At 46.2% G+C, this 16,460-nt stretch overlaps 1 long non-coding RNA gene across 1 annotated transcript; it reads left to right on the top strand.

Annotated features, from left to right (window-relative positions):
- The first annotated feature begins 6,898 nt into the window (after positions 1-6,898).
- On the top strand, positions 6,899-13,255 carry LOC118161649. The gene is made up of 2 exons (XR_004748118.1): positions 6,899-7,225; positions 12,914-13,255. It is a non-coding gene; the product is annotated as an uncharacterized LOC118161649 (long non-coding RNA).
- The last annotated feature ends 3,205 nt before the right edge of the window (positions 13,256-16,460 follow it).

Raw genomic sequence — 16,460 nt, 5'->3', positions numbered from 1 at the left:
GATTTATGAAGTAGCTGCTTTAAGCCTTTCCAATTATCTCTGTCATTATCCAGTAACATCTATTTATGGGTATGAGCTTAAATTACGTTGTCTAGAAGAAATGGGTGACATAGGCAGCGGTGGGACTGAAGCACGGTCCAGCATTTCTCCATCCCTCTGCTAATCGGGTGTTTGCCTGGTGAAAGCCGTGCAACCCAGTGCTTCAGCTTGGATTCTCCTCGCCCCGTGACAGCTAAACTAAGCAAAGTTAGATATTTGGTGCATCCTGAGCTCAGAAATGATTTGCCAGCTTTAACAGTGTTTTTCTTGTAGCCTGGAAAGGAAGTTTACCTGACCTAGGTGCACCTGAGCAGAAAAGATGCTTGACATGGCAGCTGGATGCTCAAGTGCGTGCTCTTCTCGTTCAGAATAACATCATCTTCAAACAGGGTTTTCTGAAGGAGAGGAGGAGGTTGGGTTGCGCTGACCCAACTGGTTGAGCTGAAGTTACATGAGCAAGAACCACCCAAACCAAAGGAATCAACCATCAGGCTGCCCATCTGCTCCCAATTTTGTGCTGCTTAAGGTGGGCTTGGCACATACCTTATGAGGTTGCATGGTGGAGGTTTTATAGGGCTTCTTGCAACAGTAAACAGAACACTTTACACTCCTCAGAGGTTTGAAATATTTTTTTTCCTCCATGGTGACCAAAGTATGGCCATATGAAAATATGTAATTAAAAGTGATAGCAATAGATCAGCTAAAAATATGACCATTAGATGAGACTTAAAGGGTGTTTACAGATATTTTTCTTTTATGCCAAAATTCTTGAGCGTTTTCAGGAGTGAGAGCTATTTCGGGGAATCTTCTTTATCTTTCCTGTCACTTGTTAAGTTTTCCATTAAACAGTGCCCTATTTCTGTTCAGCACACCGGAGAGCACGCGTTGCACGGATGCCACTAGTGAATTGGAGCTATGTCATCTTCAGGAAATGAAAAGTGATCAAATTCTCTTGTCAAGGAGGACGCCGATTTGGAGAGGTTGCATCCCTCTTTTTATAAAAATAGAACCCAGAAATAAAACTTGAAAAAACTTGCGACCCAGATGTAATTACGTGCCTTTAAAATGTAAGGAGATACAGTTGGATGTACCAAACCGCTTATAAGCAAATAGCCTCCAAAAACCCACTGTACTGCTTTTTCTTTATGGGCACTTAGGCCCTATATAGTAACTGATTTTATGAAATACAGGGTAACTGTTAACCAGCAGAACTGAACTCTTCAGTTGCCTTAGTAACTAATCCAATCCAAGGAGGAAATAAAAATAGAATATATAATTTTAGAACCTTTAGGCCCTTTGCCAAGCAAAATATTCTCACTAACAGCAGTCAGATTTGTGATTTGAATGGGTTTTCTTAATAGAATAGATTCTATTTGTTTTATGGAGATAAATGGTACTTGCTTTTCAAATCTGATTAATTACATATCCGGGCCATTAGGTCTTGTAGCTTCTGTACTCTTCCACAAGTTTATTTAACTAAAAATATAACATAACTAAATATAATATAAATAAAAATGGAAAAAATGTTTTAGTTGCCGGCTCCTTTTCAACCTTAATCTGGTTAAAAAAACGAAGACTGCAGTATAACTCAATAAATCACATTAAATTGCCAGGAGGAATGTCATAAGCATCTGCTTAATTCAAGTGTGTTCTTTTTCTATATTGATTTGTAAAGCTTGTTGACGGAAAAAGGATATTATTTTTTAAAAGTTATTATTGGTGAAAACTGCCGTATCATACCATGGCACTGCTCATTCAAGCAAGGTAGGAACTTGATACCTTTTAGTTGCTCTAAAAGGAATTCTCGGGCTGACAAAATATGCCTCCTGTTTTAAAATACATTGTCAAAAATGTGGCATTTGTTGTCAGCAGTTTTAGAGGCTTGCGCTGTTTATGCACATTGCCTGTGCTTTTGCCAAGCTTCATATGCAAGCCTTTTGCAAATCCTGGTGAGGGTCTGCATTTTTCCCCCCTACAATTTTATCGGTGTCAGCAGTGGATGAGCGGCTTGCCGGAGTGAGCCCTTACGTGTGCGAATAGCATTCCTGAAGCCAGCTCTCTTGCCTTGCTCCTGAACGAGGTGCATGATACGGGATCCTTTATCCTTGTAATGCCTGTATCTTGAAACTCTCTCGGTGCTTTGGGTTATCAAAACAGAGCACTCCTTCCACAAAACAATCCGAGTACCTGCTTCTCAGTACGTGAACTCTGGTCTAATTCCCCGCTCCTCTGAACTGCGCATTCGGGAAGTTTTCAGGTATTCCTTAATCTCTTTCAGTCCAGTAAGTATTTTAAGGTAGGGCAAAAGACAAAAGATTTGGTTTTCTGTGGCTGATGTATTTTGCTTGAAGACTACTACATTTTTAAGATGTATGATTCAGCAGGTTTGCCGTTCCACTTTAGGATTATCATCCTATAGGGTAAAAAGCTAAATATAGCAGATACATGCTCTGCACAGTAGCTTTAATGCATTTTGTTCAGTGCTCTTTTTTTTTTTTTTTTTTTTTTTTTTTTTTTTTGCTTGTGGAATTTCAGGCGCTGCTATTCTTATTTTTGGCATTGTAATTTATTAATACAGCTAACAGGCTCCTCTGAAGCAAATTAAGATTTTTCATCATTGTGCTCTGGAAGAATGGCATGCCAAATCAAGCAGGAAGCTTCCACTGGAACATCTCTGTAATTAGTTTACATGCCTGAAACTAGGAGAGATGGAGTAGGTATGCCTGAGACTGAAGAACCAAGCCACAGCAGCGCGAGCCCATTGTGTGGCTCCGCTCTCCAAAGTAGAGGGTTTCCAGATGAAGATTTTATGAATAACTAAAAAAAGCAGGAGCTGTGTGGCCACCTCTAATTCAATTAATTATTCTTTGCCCGTCATCCTCTTTCCTGTGCCAACCACGGCTCACCCGCAATTATTTTGGTAACATTTCCAAATGTTACCGACCTCGCTGGGGGCTGTGTTTGGAGGAGCAGCGCTGGAGGTGCCTTCTCTCCAGCTGGTCTGATGATGAACCCACTGGTGCTGCAGCTGAGTGAGTGCCGATACTGGCAGCCAGCCTTAGCGGGTAGCAGGGATATCATCCCTGGGTTGAAACTGCATAAAAACGATGCCCATTGACATCTGCAGCCAGGTCCTGGGCCTGAGCACAAGGTGAGGACCTTCCTTGCACCCCAGGTTGGCTCTGGTGAATTGTATCTAGCTTTCCTAGCTTTCCCTTCATCTTTGGTCATACAGCCTTCTCCGCATCTGCTTGTGTGCCTCACACAACTTCACGGGTTGCTTGTGATACGCATTTCCGTGGAGAGTGTGCCCACACAAAGCTTAAAGCCCCTCTGAGACCCACTTGCAACCTCCAGTAAGTATGGGAGCTGTACAGCATCCTGTGGTGGTGTTTGGGGTGAAACCAGCTGGAAGGAGGAAGATCTTGTGTGGAGCCAATGCTCATTTTCTTCATGGAGCTCCTGGTCTCTGCTGCCTTGGCAAGTTGCCGGGCCTCAAAGGTCTTGCCTGAATGTTTGTGTCTTACTGAGGATAAAAACAAAATGCAAGTGCCATGGTAAAAATGCAACTTGATCTGCTATCATTTTTTTCAGAGAAGTTTAGAAAGCATTACATTAATACAATGGTTTGTGGCCAAAATGTATGATGCAGTTAATTCAAGTAAATTGCAGTTACTCTGTAGCAAATAATTACCACCTGTTTCACATCTGCCTCAAATCCACTCAAAAAACAGCAATCTAGTCATCATTCTTGTATTATTTATGTAGTTTTATTATTTGCAGTCAGACTTCTATTTGCTTACCCCATTTATAATAATTTTTTCATGCCTTCTGTACACAGAATGGCAAATTTAATAACCTCCTTAGGATTTGTTTATAAAACCTTTCCAAATCTGTTTGCAGTGCATGACAGGGCTCCTGATACACCGCAGATACTCGGTGGCCTTTCTCGTGATGAACTGCGGTGCTGAGAGCGCTGCTTGCTGCTCTCAGATCCCCGTGGCTCCGTCTCCTCTTTAAAGCCAGCACACGTCGAAGTGTCACACGCGGTTACGCAGTTTGCTGAGCCTTTTCACTCGGTTGAGACAGAAGCTCCTGAGATGCTTGTTCAAAGCATTCTGGGGACAGACAGATGTTCCGCTGAAAGAAATGAGGGATTTTAGCAGGGATGGTCACCCCCTGTTACGAGGGAAGTGCAGAAGAAGGACGGTGACAAAAGCCAGATGTACAATTCTTTAAAATTCTCAGAACAATATGCCAGTGGAGCTTGTACTCTGTCATCTCTCAGAGCACGTTGTGCCATCGTAGCGTTTTCTTTCAATATTGCATTTCACAGCAAAACGGAGGGTGTGGAAGGGAGGGTGAGGGGTTACCTCCTTGTGGCACGTCTAGCAGCTCTCTCTGCCACCACAGGAGCAAAACCAGCTGAGCAGTGACTGGGGCCAGCGTCCCTCTGCAGGGTGGGAGCAGCAATCAGAAACCTTGCCCGCAGCTGTGCAGGGATGCGGAGGGAAAGGAATGGGGAAATACGGCCTGTTACCTTGCCCATGAGTCTGTCTTCTCCACTACACCCAACCTATATGTATGCTTTTTCAGCATACTGAGAGCAAGAGCAAGACACAGTCTCCCATACTTGGGAGGCCCCAGTAGATGTGTTTCTGCATCAGCACCCTCTCTCCTCATAAATTTTAGGTTTCCATGCAGGCAACTCGATTTCTGCAGTACCCCACTGATGTTAACAGCTTTCACAGCAGGGACGTGTTCCCCTCCCCTAGAAGCATCTCCGTCCAGCTGCGGCGTGGAGCTTGTGCCCCTCGTGCGTGGCTGAGGGAAGCCTGGACGTGCATTTCTCTTCCCGATGCCCTGCTTTGGGAGGGGAGGGATGGCGTGGGCTGGGGTCTCCACGTATCTGTGAGTGTACCAACCAAAAAAAATTGCGGATCTCCTAAAAGTTCAGCTTGGAGGATTCCGAGCGAACGGTTGCAAACTCAGCAGCGCTATTGCATGTATTTTTGATACCTCTCACAACTGCCTGTCAAAATTCCCCATCAAGGAACATCGTGGATTAGTAATTATGCGCATCTATTAGCTGAGCATCCATTCTGTCTGAAACGCTTTGTGGCAATATCTCTCCAAAGAAGCGCATATCTCATCTCGGTGTCTGCTAGATGGCCGTAACACCTCCCCGAGGGAGATGCCTCTGATAACACTATATTAAAGACGGGGCTTGGTTTTGTCTTCTAAACCTCTATCATACAAGCCAGTGCACAAGGAAAGACACCTATTATAATTTGGTAGACAAACGTTAACAAAAGCTGCCTGCACACATGCACACACGGAGAAAAAATTCAATGTTAACATTGCAGGAGGCTGTGATGATGACAGGAGTACTTTTATTGTCATCTCTGCTGGGGAAAAAAAAAAGAAAGAAAAAAAAAAAAAAGCCTTATTTGTGCAAATAACCTGAGCTTAGCTTCATTCCCGAGCAACCCATTTGCACATGTGAGTATGTTTTGTCAGCTCTGTCTTTAGGTACAGATTAAAATGAAATGCTGTGCAGTTCTCATTTTCAGAATACTTGTGCTTGTTTCTGTTAAACAGATTAGTGCCATAATAGTCCCATCCCCCCACGGAGACGTGAATGTTGTACAGTAAAAATCCCAAATACATGTTTTTCTCCCCCCCAAAAAAATGCTTAACTGAACTATTATGCTTAGTTTTCCAGATTGTATTCTGCTCATTAAATGAGAGTGAATCTGAATGAGAACTAAAAGCAAAGCTAGAGGCAGAGGACAATAAAATCTTTGGCTATTAATTTAGCTGAAATCCTCAAACATGACTCCTTCCAACTTGTTATCTTCCAGACACTAGATTACTTCGTTCTTTCAGTGACTACTGCTAGACAGACGCATCCTGTTGTGATAAAGGAGACCAGCTGGATTTAGGACTGCAGCTTCGTGTTTGTGGTATGACTGACCATATGTGATTCTCCGTCAAGTTTGCAGCTTTAATGGTAAATCTCCACAGTATTTGCACTTCGGTTCATGTTTTTTCGCTGGTTTGGTAACAAAATAGGGGGTGGCTTTGTGCAGCTGGCTTGCACTAACAGAGGTTGCACTGCGGTCTCTGCGAAGTAAAGGGAAAGCTCTGGCATACTTAAGAGTTGCTTTGAGCTGGGTTTTTCTCTTTGTTTGGTATGTTTGGGGGTGTGTTTCCTTTTGTTTTCTTGTTTTTCCTGATTTCTTCATCTTGGTTTTATTTTCTGTTTTTTCTTGCTGTTTTTATTTTGTTTATGAAGAAACGGCGTACCTATGGTTCATTAGGAATATAATTTTGAATTCTTACTCTGATCATGGTTTTTACCTGGCTTCACCAGAACTGAATAATTCTGTTAATTGTTACTGTCTTCCTGCCTGCTTTGAGAAGAGTATGTCTCAAGCCTCTGCAGAGGATGGGAACAGAGGTGTATATGTTTGTGAAAGAAGCATAACAGATAGCAGATAGAATTTGGAGAAGCGTGGCTTCTTTCTTTCTTTCTTTCTTTCTTTTTGTTTTTTTCTCCTAAGGAGAAGCACTATCAGACCCTGGTCAATTTTGCTTTATTTCTGACCTCAGTGTATTTTGATTTATAAGTGTAAGGATCATGCTTCTCACCCTTTTGTCCACGTAAGGCTCTACTACATCAACCATGTCAAACCCTCCATTGCAAAAAATACCAAAAGCTTTGTAAGGTCACAGGCCTGAAATTTTCTCATTTATGTTTTTTGATGCATACACATTGTTCTTCTCTTGCTCTCATGGTCACCCTGGCTGGAGGAAGAAATAGTATATCGTGCAAACCTTGCCTGCTGAACTCTGCCGGTGCACCTGCATCCTGACCTCCGAGGTCCTGTCCTGCACTGGGTGAATCCTTCCCATCCGCTGAGGGCTGCAGCAGAACCTTTCCTTGGGAGAGGCACCAAATGCCCTTACAGCAGTGTTTGTGTGAACCTGAACAAAAAACCAACCGCTTGCAGGGGTTTGCCAGAGATGCTCAAGTTCACACGTGCAGTGCTGTGTGCACGTGGTTAAAAGCCTGTCCCCGCACAGCGCGTGCGCAGAGTGGGTTTTGGAGGCAGAAGCCAGTGCACCACCTCGCAGTGACTGCATCTCCACCTGGGGTGGAGGGTTGGCATTTTGGCTACAGGTTTGTAAAGCGTCAGTCTGTGCTTTCACGTTCCTTGTGATTCTCGTTCTGTTTGATGCTTCAGAAATACTGCGGAGTTCAGTATCAGAAAGGACAACACGATGCATCTGAAGCCCCAGCTAAATGCAGTATTGGCTCCTCCACATTCATCTGTTTTCAGTTTCTCTCCCCCTTGTTCTTCTGCCACACCACACCAATGAAGAAAATCCCGCGTTCCTGCAGCTTTGGATCTCCGGTTCCCCTGGGCTTTTAGGCTGTCGTGTTAGCTCTCCCTATCCCCAGCTACGATTTGGCCATAAAAGGCACGGTGGGCAAGAGCTGAAGGTACCTGTGACATGTGGCTGCGGCAGAAGGCAGGAACCAACATGAATATTAGTCTTCAGTTTTATTAAGGCAGAGAGATGAGGAGATGGTGACCTCTTCTCAGTCGTCAGGGTTGAAAAGTTATTGCAGCCTGAAGAGTGGTTTGCTTTTTTCTTGGTAGTTCAGACTTGAGAGCAGTGCACATAGCAGCAAAGGCCAGTGGTGGTCACAAGGATATGGAGGAAATGCAAATAGGAAAATTCCCTTTTTTTTTTCGCTCTACACAAGTTTTACAAGGAATGCACAGTGAGTTTATTATCAATTTTAATGGGTTACTTTCACCTCCATTCTCTCGGCTCCTCTGAGCTCTCTGGGTTTCAGCCAGAAAAGTCAAATGCCACAGGAAAATCTCATCATCTGAGATTCGTAGCCTGAGGGCAACTGGAGAGGCATCAAAGCTGCTAAGCCAGCCAAGTGTCTCGAAGTCCCCGTATAAACAGAGAGAAAGTGTAGGGTAACACCCCGTGCCCAGCCCCGTTTTTGCTTTGGTTGAATACTCACTGTGGTTGTATCTTGTATCAGACTGTGTCTTCACTGCACCGTATCCAACACTTGACCAGCACCTCAGTTGTAGCAATCAGTGTTTGCAAACGGCATCTTTTGAGAGAGGGTGGCAGAAAGGGAACAATTCCGATTTCTTTTCACCCTGGACCATCAAAGCCCAGCGGCTGAGCTCAGCAGGAGACAGGGGGAGCAGCTCCATCCTCCACCAGTGAGGAAGATGCTCAGCAGCACCGGGGTGACAGAAGATGGGAGGGGAGGGGAGGGGAGGGGAGGGGAGGGATGCTCCTTGATGCATCGCTGCACCTTTACGCTTCCCCTCCAGGATTTTCAGTGTAAAGCCCCCGAGCCAGGAGGAGCAAGAGAGGAGGCACCCCATGAGCAATGCAGGCACGTGAGCTTCTGCTCATCCCATGAGGGCTTGACAGCTCTCCATGCGCTGGGGTGAATCCCTGCCCTTCCACCACACCTCAGCGCTGGGAGCAAGAGGTAAGGGCACACAAATGCTCTTCCCAAAGCATCCCTCTTTTGGGGTAGGTGCTGGCCACGCGGGGAGCTGGTGAATAGAGGCGGAAAGACTGAGGCTGGTGATTTGTCACTTGGTTTTGCTGGTAATTCCTCTAAACAATGAGCAGGCAATCTTGTAATGGGCCATAGATTTCCGAGATGAAAGCCAGCTCATTACCGTGTAGATGTGAGTGTTTTCCAACAAAGAGTTTCTGAAATTGAGGGGTTAGTATCCAATTATTTATGAAAATTGTGCCTATATCTAAGTGGAGGCTGCATTATTTAAGTACTCTGAAAGAAAAGGGTGCACTTAAGCATTTTGTGCATATCCGAGATCTGTTTCCTTTGAGGCAACACTAATTTTTCCAGAGCTAAAAGCTGTTCAAATTAAAAAGGAGCAGTGCAAAACAAAAGCTCTCAGCCTGTGTCCCCCACGGGGCCAGACCACAGCAGAGCATTCAGCAAGGACCACACCGCTGCCTGCTCCAACAGCGTGATGCTGGTGTGGACGTAGTGTTGGTGCTGGGGCAAATAATACCAGCCCCACCTTCTGTTTTGAAGTGCTGCTCCTTGTTGTGTAAATCAGTTTCCTAAAACATCTGGTGGTGGTGGTGGTTGTTTTCTCAGAGAAGTACGGTTAAATACTCCTCAGTATTTGGTTTTTGAGGCACTAGACCCCAGTCTCCCAGCCGGTAAGAGAGGATGTGTGAGGTACCACGGGGTGAGCTCTGCGATGAATTGTAACAGCCCTGTCCTGCTGCTACCAGGATTAGAGGGGAACGGCTCTGGCTTGTCCAAGTATTGCATTCAGCAAGCAAATCTATGTATTATTCCTTTAAATCAAAACAGGCAGCAACACCCTAAACTAATGCAGCACCTACCGGAACGGTACATTCGCTCTGAGTCTCAGAGACTATTTATTTTCTCATTACAAAGAGTATGCTGGCCCAATGTAAATGTCAGTGAACTCGGCGCGTTTAGTGCAATGAAACGGGTAGATCGGAAACAGTGGCAGGTCAGAGCTGGAGCCTAGGAGCTGCTGAAGAGCACTTGCTTCCTCATTTCTGTGAGTGCTCCGCATCGAGTCCCCCTGCCTGCTGGTTTGAGCCCGTCGTCCTCAGAAGTGCAGTAACTGTACACGCACCTGCAGGACCTCGGGGGGGAGAAGAAATTACTCTTCATGAAGTAGGTGAATCTAGCATGTCGCGGTGTGTTTTTTTGTTGGTTTTGCTTATTTAACAAATGTCTTCTTAGTCTGGATTTTAAACGTTTCCATATCCACTACAGGAAATGTGAACGATGTGTATTTCTTGTGCAGCTGTTGGTGTGCAGGCAGGTCGGTGTGCAGACGGCATGGTGTTAAGTTTTGGTGTCTGCAGGCAGCGACACTCAGTAAGAACCAGTAAAGCAGCTGTATTATTGGGACATCTAAAAACTGTCCTGAAGTCCTCAGTGTCAATGATCAACACCCAGTACAAGGTGGTTTTTCCAGCAAAGAATCAGCTGGCTACAAAAGCATCTCGCTCTGTATAGCACATACCAGCCTTAATTAGGGGATCGGCTGATTATTATTCTGCTACCAGCCTTTATTTTCTTCTTCCTCTCTGTCTCTCTCTCTCGCAGGAAGACTGCATACAAATATAGCAATCGATGGAGGGGAGATATTCTTCCTTTACGAGATTAATTACAAACATAGGGATGCTGTGTCTAGCCTGCGTGTATGATTGATCTTGCAGGAGGAAATGCAATAGGAAACTAATGCTTCCTTTTATCCAGTAAGCAAAGTTCAAAGATGTTTACATTCTGCTAGGTAAGCACAGCTGTCTAAAGACGCCGAGACGGATGGACTGTCCTGTCAGCACAATTCCTGCCAAGGTAACAGGCTACGCCATCTCTGTGGACCTCTCTCCGGCCAGGAGGCTGTAGGGGCAGAATCACTAATTTAGCAAACAGCTTAATTGTTGCAAGTTTTTATGAGCATGGAGACCCACGCCAAGGCGATGCGCTGTGAGGGGCGGCGAGTGGGATGCTGAGGTTGGTGGGCCCATGCTGGTGGGCTGAGGAGGAAGGCTCCTGGTTACGCTGTGCATGGGGTGTCTGTCACAAGCCAGCTTTCCAGATATTATGAGTTGTTTTTGTTTTTTTTATTCTTTTAAAACCTGGCTGGTGTAAGGAGCGCTCCGTGTATTCTTTCAGCAGCTCACAGCATGTAGTTGTGGAAGCATCTGCAAGAGGTGCAGTGCTTAGCTGCCCTTGTTTCTGTTTGTGCATAAATACAGCCTTACAAGCCATGGATTTGGCTCGGGGTCCTTCCTAAAAGGCTCGTTTCATTCTTCAGCACAGGCTGGTGCTTGCATTTAGGATGAGAAACAGAGTTAAAGGTGATGGATCCAGCTTAGTGACTCAGCCCTCTTCCTGGCAGCATTTTAAATAATAGATGCACTACTGCTGCTATTTAACTCCTGCCAGAGCTGCTGAAGTATATGGAGTACTTGAAATATTGATAAAATGCTGAATCTTTGCTCAGACAGAGGAGATCCCCACCTGGGGTTGGTTTTCTTGGAAGGAAAAAGAAACCAGTGGGGAGGCCCCAGCCATCATACCTCTCGTAAGGGCCTGAAAATGCCCCTCACTGGAGGCAGCAAAGCACTCGGCTCTGGCAGCGTGTTTGCGGAGAATCCCGAAAGCGATGGTGCAGCCCGTGATGGGTTGATACACGCGTACAGAGGAAGGGCCATTCCCCGCGTTAAAACAACCGGTGTAATAAACACAGCGCGGTGAGCGCGAGGGGAAGGGGGGATGCCTTTGTTCCCATCTCACCCCCTGTCGCTGGGTCTGGCGGAGTTAAGCTTCAGATTGACTTGGCCTTTTATTTTCTTCCTCGAGGTCTGGGGCAGCGTGTCCTGCTGGTGCCGGAGCTGCCTCCGAGCTGCAGCCGGCGTGGCCGCCGTCCTTTCTCATCCCTCTCTTTGTGCATGCAAATCCTGCCGGATGAACACGGATCCGCTGGCTGTTTAGCAGTCAGTTTACTAGGCTTGACAAAGGTTATTGCAATAATTGATGTTCCTCTTCTAATAATTAATGTTAATGAGTCCACTAAACAGTAAACAAGACAACAAAGAACTGTTAATGAGACAGTCTTTACTCATTTGTTTAATCTTTTAGTAAGATAATGGGCGATAAATATATCGCTATTCAGCCATCTTCAAGTCCTTAATGCGTGGAGAGTGTTTTAAAAAGAGATTTGAGCTGATTTTTTACACTTGCCTTCAGTAAATTCAGCTGACTGGGTAGGTGGGGCATCTGAAAGAGTTTGGAGACCTATATAATTAAGTGCCTTGACATTCTGCGTCTGAAGGACATTGGCAGATATCCAAACACTGTGTTCTGCTCTCAAACCATTTAATTGAAACCACACAAAGTTGGGGGGGGAGGGCGAAAAGAGAGGGAGATCTTGGCAAAAACCTTCTGTGCGTTTTTTCGCTATTGGATTGACCAGACAGGGCAACAAAGCTGATAAAACAGGATTAGCAAAATTGCATTGTTGGATATTATATGCTGTGTGACATGTACTACAGCAACGGAATTTGGCAGGATTAACCTGCAGAGGATAAAGATGTACCAGACAAGCGGGCTGAATTAATAGACTGCTGTGACCAAAGCAAGGAAATCTATTTGCATGGAATATTACCAGTGATAGCAGAGCCGCGGCGGTGGAGCTGCACTTGCTGTTCTGCACGGACCCAGAGACCCAGGCTTGCTGGGCAAAATTTTGGGGTAGAAAAAGCCTCTCGTTGGCAGGGTTTCTCATTATCCTTTCCTGTTTCTAATGTACTAGTGTCATCCTAAAATAAATACTTGGTTTGGGTGTTTTTCCTCAGGGCATGTAGAGCCAGCCAGCCAGCATGGGAGAATGCAGTGCCGTAGGTGTTGGTTACTCAGCTGTTGAGGAGATTGTTCGCTTAAATACGTGTAACCTAGTGGAAATTGTAGGAAAGCTTTCCAACCACGTAGTGTTAGAGAACATGAAAACTGTACCCCATAGATGAAGGAATAAAACCATGTTAAGTAGAAATGGGAGAATATGGCTATTTCAGGTCAGACGTACTCTAAGACCATATTGGACTATTTGAGGAGGTAAAGAGGCAGAAAACCAGCCTCCATCTGTGGTACAGTAAAGGCAGAGGAAGTCTTAGATTAAGTGTTCATTTCTCACTCGTCTGCTGTACTTCAGCACAGGTTGCATGAAAGGTTTCATAACGTTTACACTACCTTGGAAAAGGCTCGTATCATTTGTTTTTCTGTTCCCACCCACAGTCCTAGTGGCAGACTCTCGTGTTCCCATGGAACAAGGAATGTACAGAAAGCATTTGGCATTACTCGGGGTGTGACACAGCGTGCTTCATCCCGTGTGCTCAGTGCCACCGCGCGCAGGGAAGGATCTGCTCAGGGGAAGCTGTTCACCTTCATCCAGCGGTACCATGTCACCACTGATCAGGGCCAGCCAGAAAACAAGTTCCACTTCCCGGCTCTTCCTCTTCTGGGTTGAAGGATGAATAGTAGATTTGCATAAAATATAAATACATTGTTTTGCTCCATGTAGCCTTGTGTATTAAAACTCCAGGAACTGCTCTTTAAATAAAAGCTCTGTTAGCATGACATGACTGATACTTTACAAGTGCATGCACACGCACAGGTGTCAAGAAATCCATCTCCATTTCCTACAGCAGCTCCGTAAGAGAGCCTGTTTCTCCCGGGTGGCTCCTGTTAGTGCCTATGTTCATAGCTTTTCTGCCTAGGGACTAACGTGACCCCATCTCCCATCCCTGCAATGGAAAGACAATGTATGGGGTTTCCTTTGGATTAAATGGCATGGTGGGGAGGCATGGGGTGTACTCTCCTTGTCTGCAAAGTCAGAAGTGTTACCTCCACATCAAATGCATTTCAGGAGAACTACTAGAAATGAGCAGTTTCTCCCTGGAGGACTGCTAGGCTTCACATCACTTGCTTTCCGTCCGGCTTTGCTGAAGGATTCCTGCCTTAGTTCTCACCCCTGGGATGGTCCTGAGCTGGTTCACAGACACTCTGCTTTCTTTCGGGCTCTGATGGCTAAGGAAAGTCTGTAATGCACAGGATGCTTATCATCTGCCTGTTGCTTGTGTGTGTCTAGATGAATTAGCCCAATAAGGTGTTGTTGGTATCCTATCCCGTTAAGAACAACACAACCATTTCAAAAAAGTCATTGTACCACACATGGTACAGTGTGTGTACACACAGTTTTTTGAGGGAAATCAGTCAGAATATTGTCTTTGTTCCCATATCTTTTTTTGTCTGCTTGAAAAGCTGCAGGATGACCATGGATCTGTGCTTTTGCCGAGGCCATTTCTGCAGCATTGCAGAGCAGGCCTTGTGCTGCCCGAGACACACGCTGCTTGCAGGCTATGATCGTCCATGTGCTCACCAACATCAGATCTGTGCAGGGGGAGGGAGGCTTTTTATTTTTTTCAAGCAATATGGAAGTCCCAGAATCCGTAACTGCCTGTGTGAATTTTTGAAATCATCTTTACTGGTCAGCATTTCATTGTTTCTCTCAACTTCTGCAAGCCCCTGAGGGATGGGGCCATGGAGAGGAACAAAGGCTTTCAGACTGGGTTCATGGGTCCCAGCAGGACTTCTGGGGGCAGGGGCATCCTGAATGCCAACACACTGAGCAGCTTCTGGGGATAGACCAGGCACGGGCAGGTGTCTCAGCTGCCTCGGGTAAGGTGTGTGCTGAGGGCTGTGAGGCTGAATGGCAGAGTGGTGCCGAGGAAGCCACACAGTCCCTGGGGCACCGTTCTCCTTCTGACAACGTCCTGGCACCGGTGAAGAAGCAGCAGCCTGTTTCTTCCATGGCTCTTGGGGCTTGGCTGAGTTTCTAGGTTACTTCCCCTGCCTGCAAGCCTCCATCCTCCTGAGATGGAGGCAGGACGTGAATAGCAAGGATGCAGCTGTACCCGTATCGCACTGCAGCAGCCGTACATCTCGAGAGCGGCACTTGCTGGGGGAGAAGCACGCTTCACGCTTTCATACCATTGTAATCGGGTGGGGGTATGTAACCTGTGGGATCGACAGACTTAACCTTGTCCCTTTGCTTTCCAGCACGCAACGGTACAGACGATGAATGGAGCGCAGAGGACCCAAGGCCCCGTCGGGTGCCGTGCAGCAGCTGGTGTTGTGAATCAGGCCGTCGCCAGTCGGAGAACGGCTACTTCACAACACCAGGGTGGCACCGCACCACGCTTCGACCGCCGGCCGGGGAGGAGCGGAGGTTCCCCAGGACGGGCATGGCAAGGGGGAGCACGGCCTCGCTGCCTCCGCCCCAGCCCAGACCTGCAAAGGTAATCAGGTGCTCAACTCCTATTTAGGCACCAGCCTCCCACGGAAGTCTGAAATAGAAGTTAGGCCCCTAAATATCTCTGCGGGTCTGGCCCCGAGGCCCGGCCTCGCTGCGTGGCACGGGGCAGTCCTGTCACGGCTCAGCCACGTCTGCTCTGTGAGTGGTGAGGAACGGGCGGCTTCTGGCGGGTGGTGGAAGGCTGCAGGGAGAGCAGCCTCTGCGTGCTCCATGTGTAGCCCAGCGACGTGTCTGCGGTCCCTGCCTCTGACCAGTCCTGACCTGTCTGGATACCTCATCACGTATCTTCTGTAAAAGGTGCTGTAGGTACTAGGGAAGAAGCCAGGCTCCTTGGAAATGACATGAAAGCAGCCCCAGGTGCGTTGTAATGAACAACAAAGTACCAAAAATAAACAGTGGGGTTGGCTATAAGTGGTACCAATGTCTGCTGTTATTAAAATGGAGAAAATGTTTGAATTTGCATTGCTTGACAACCCCCCCAGAAATAGTTATTAGACCCACACTGTCCAGAGAGGCCCTATAACACTTGCCCTGTGTTTCAGGTCTGAATTTCAGGCTCTTCTACCTCTTCCCTCATAGCATAAAGCCCACATGCTCTTAGCTTTGAGGGCAGGGGCTGCAGTGCAGCATTTCCACCTGAAGCCACGTCGTGTTCGTGGAGGTCCGCAAAAGCTGATGGCTGTGTGCACCCAGTAAGTGAAACAGAAACTCTGCTCAAGTTTTCTCTCTGAAAACAGCCACATTTTCTTGGGCTCAAGATGTCCTTTTCACTGGTGAGGTTTTCCTTTCCTCCCGCCCCACATAATACTGGCTATATGCTCTCACATGTTGGCTAGCTGCTCGCTCACTTGATGTGAAATACTGTACATGTCTAAAGCTGAGAGAGGAGAAATAAAGAGAGCAAACAATTAAGGTAACTGAAAGTATTAAGGTAATAGAAGTGATGAAGGAGTTCTTGAAAGTTTTCTCTGTTATCCTAATTTGTCTGATTGAAGCCAGCAGTAAAAATTACTGCAGTGTCATCCTGGATGTGTGATGCTGGCAGGGAGATAGATGTAGGGGTGAGTCAGGACACACACAAGATCAGCGATAGTACAGGACAGCCTGGAGATGCAAGTGTAAAGTGGCATAGGTGGTTGCGTTAGACACATCCTAATTTTCCTCTTCATGTGGGCTTTCTACAGAAGCAATCCTGCATTCCTTTCGTAGCAAAGAGCCACAACTGACAGGGCGAAGAACACAGGAGATGTATGGGAGGCACTCTTGTTCATTAGGAGAGGGCAGTCTGGTGATGCAGTTTAGCACTGGTGTTTTTACGGTGATGAGAGGGAAATCAAACCCCATTTCTATTTCAGGCACTATGGCAAGAATGAGCATGAATTTGTCAATCTGATGTGCAAGAAGTATGCTTTATTAAACTTGTCCTCTGCTAATGCAAAATGTGTCCTTTGTGTAGTAGTCTCATTC

This window comes from Oxyura jamaicensis, chromosome 2 (assembly GCF_011077185.1).
Source record: "Oxyura jamaicensis isolate SHBP4307 breed ruddy duck chromosome 2, BPBGC_Ojam_1.0, whole genome shotgun sequence".
Lineage (NCBI taxonomy): Eukaryota > Metazoa > Chordata > Aves > Anseriformes > Anatidae > Oxyura > Oxyura jamaicensis.
Note: the sequence above shows the minus strand (reverse complement) of the source record. Positions and strands in the feature narration are given on the sequence as shown.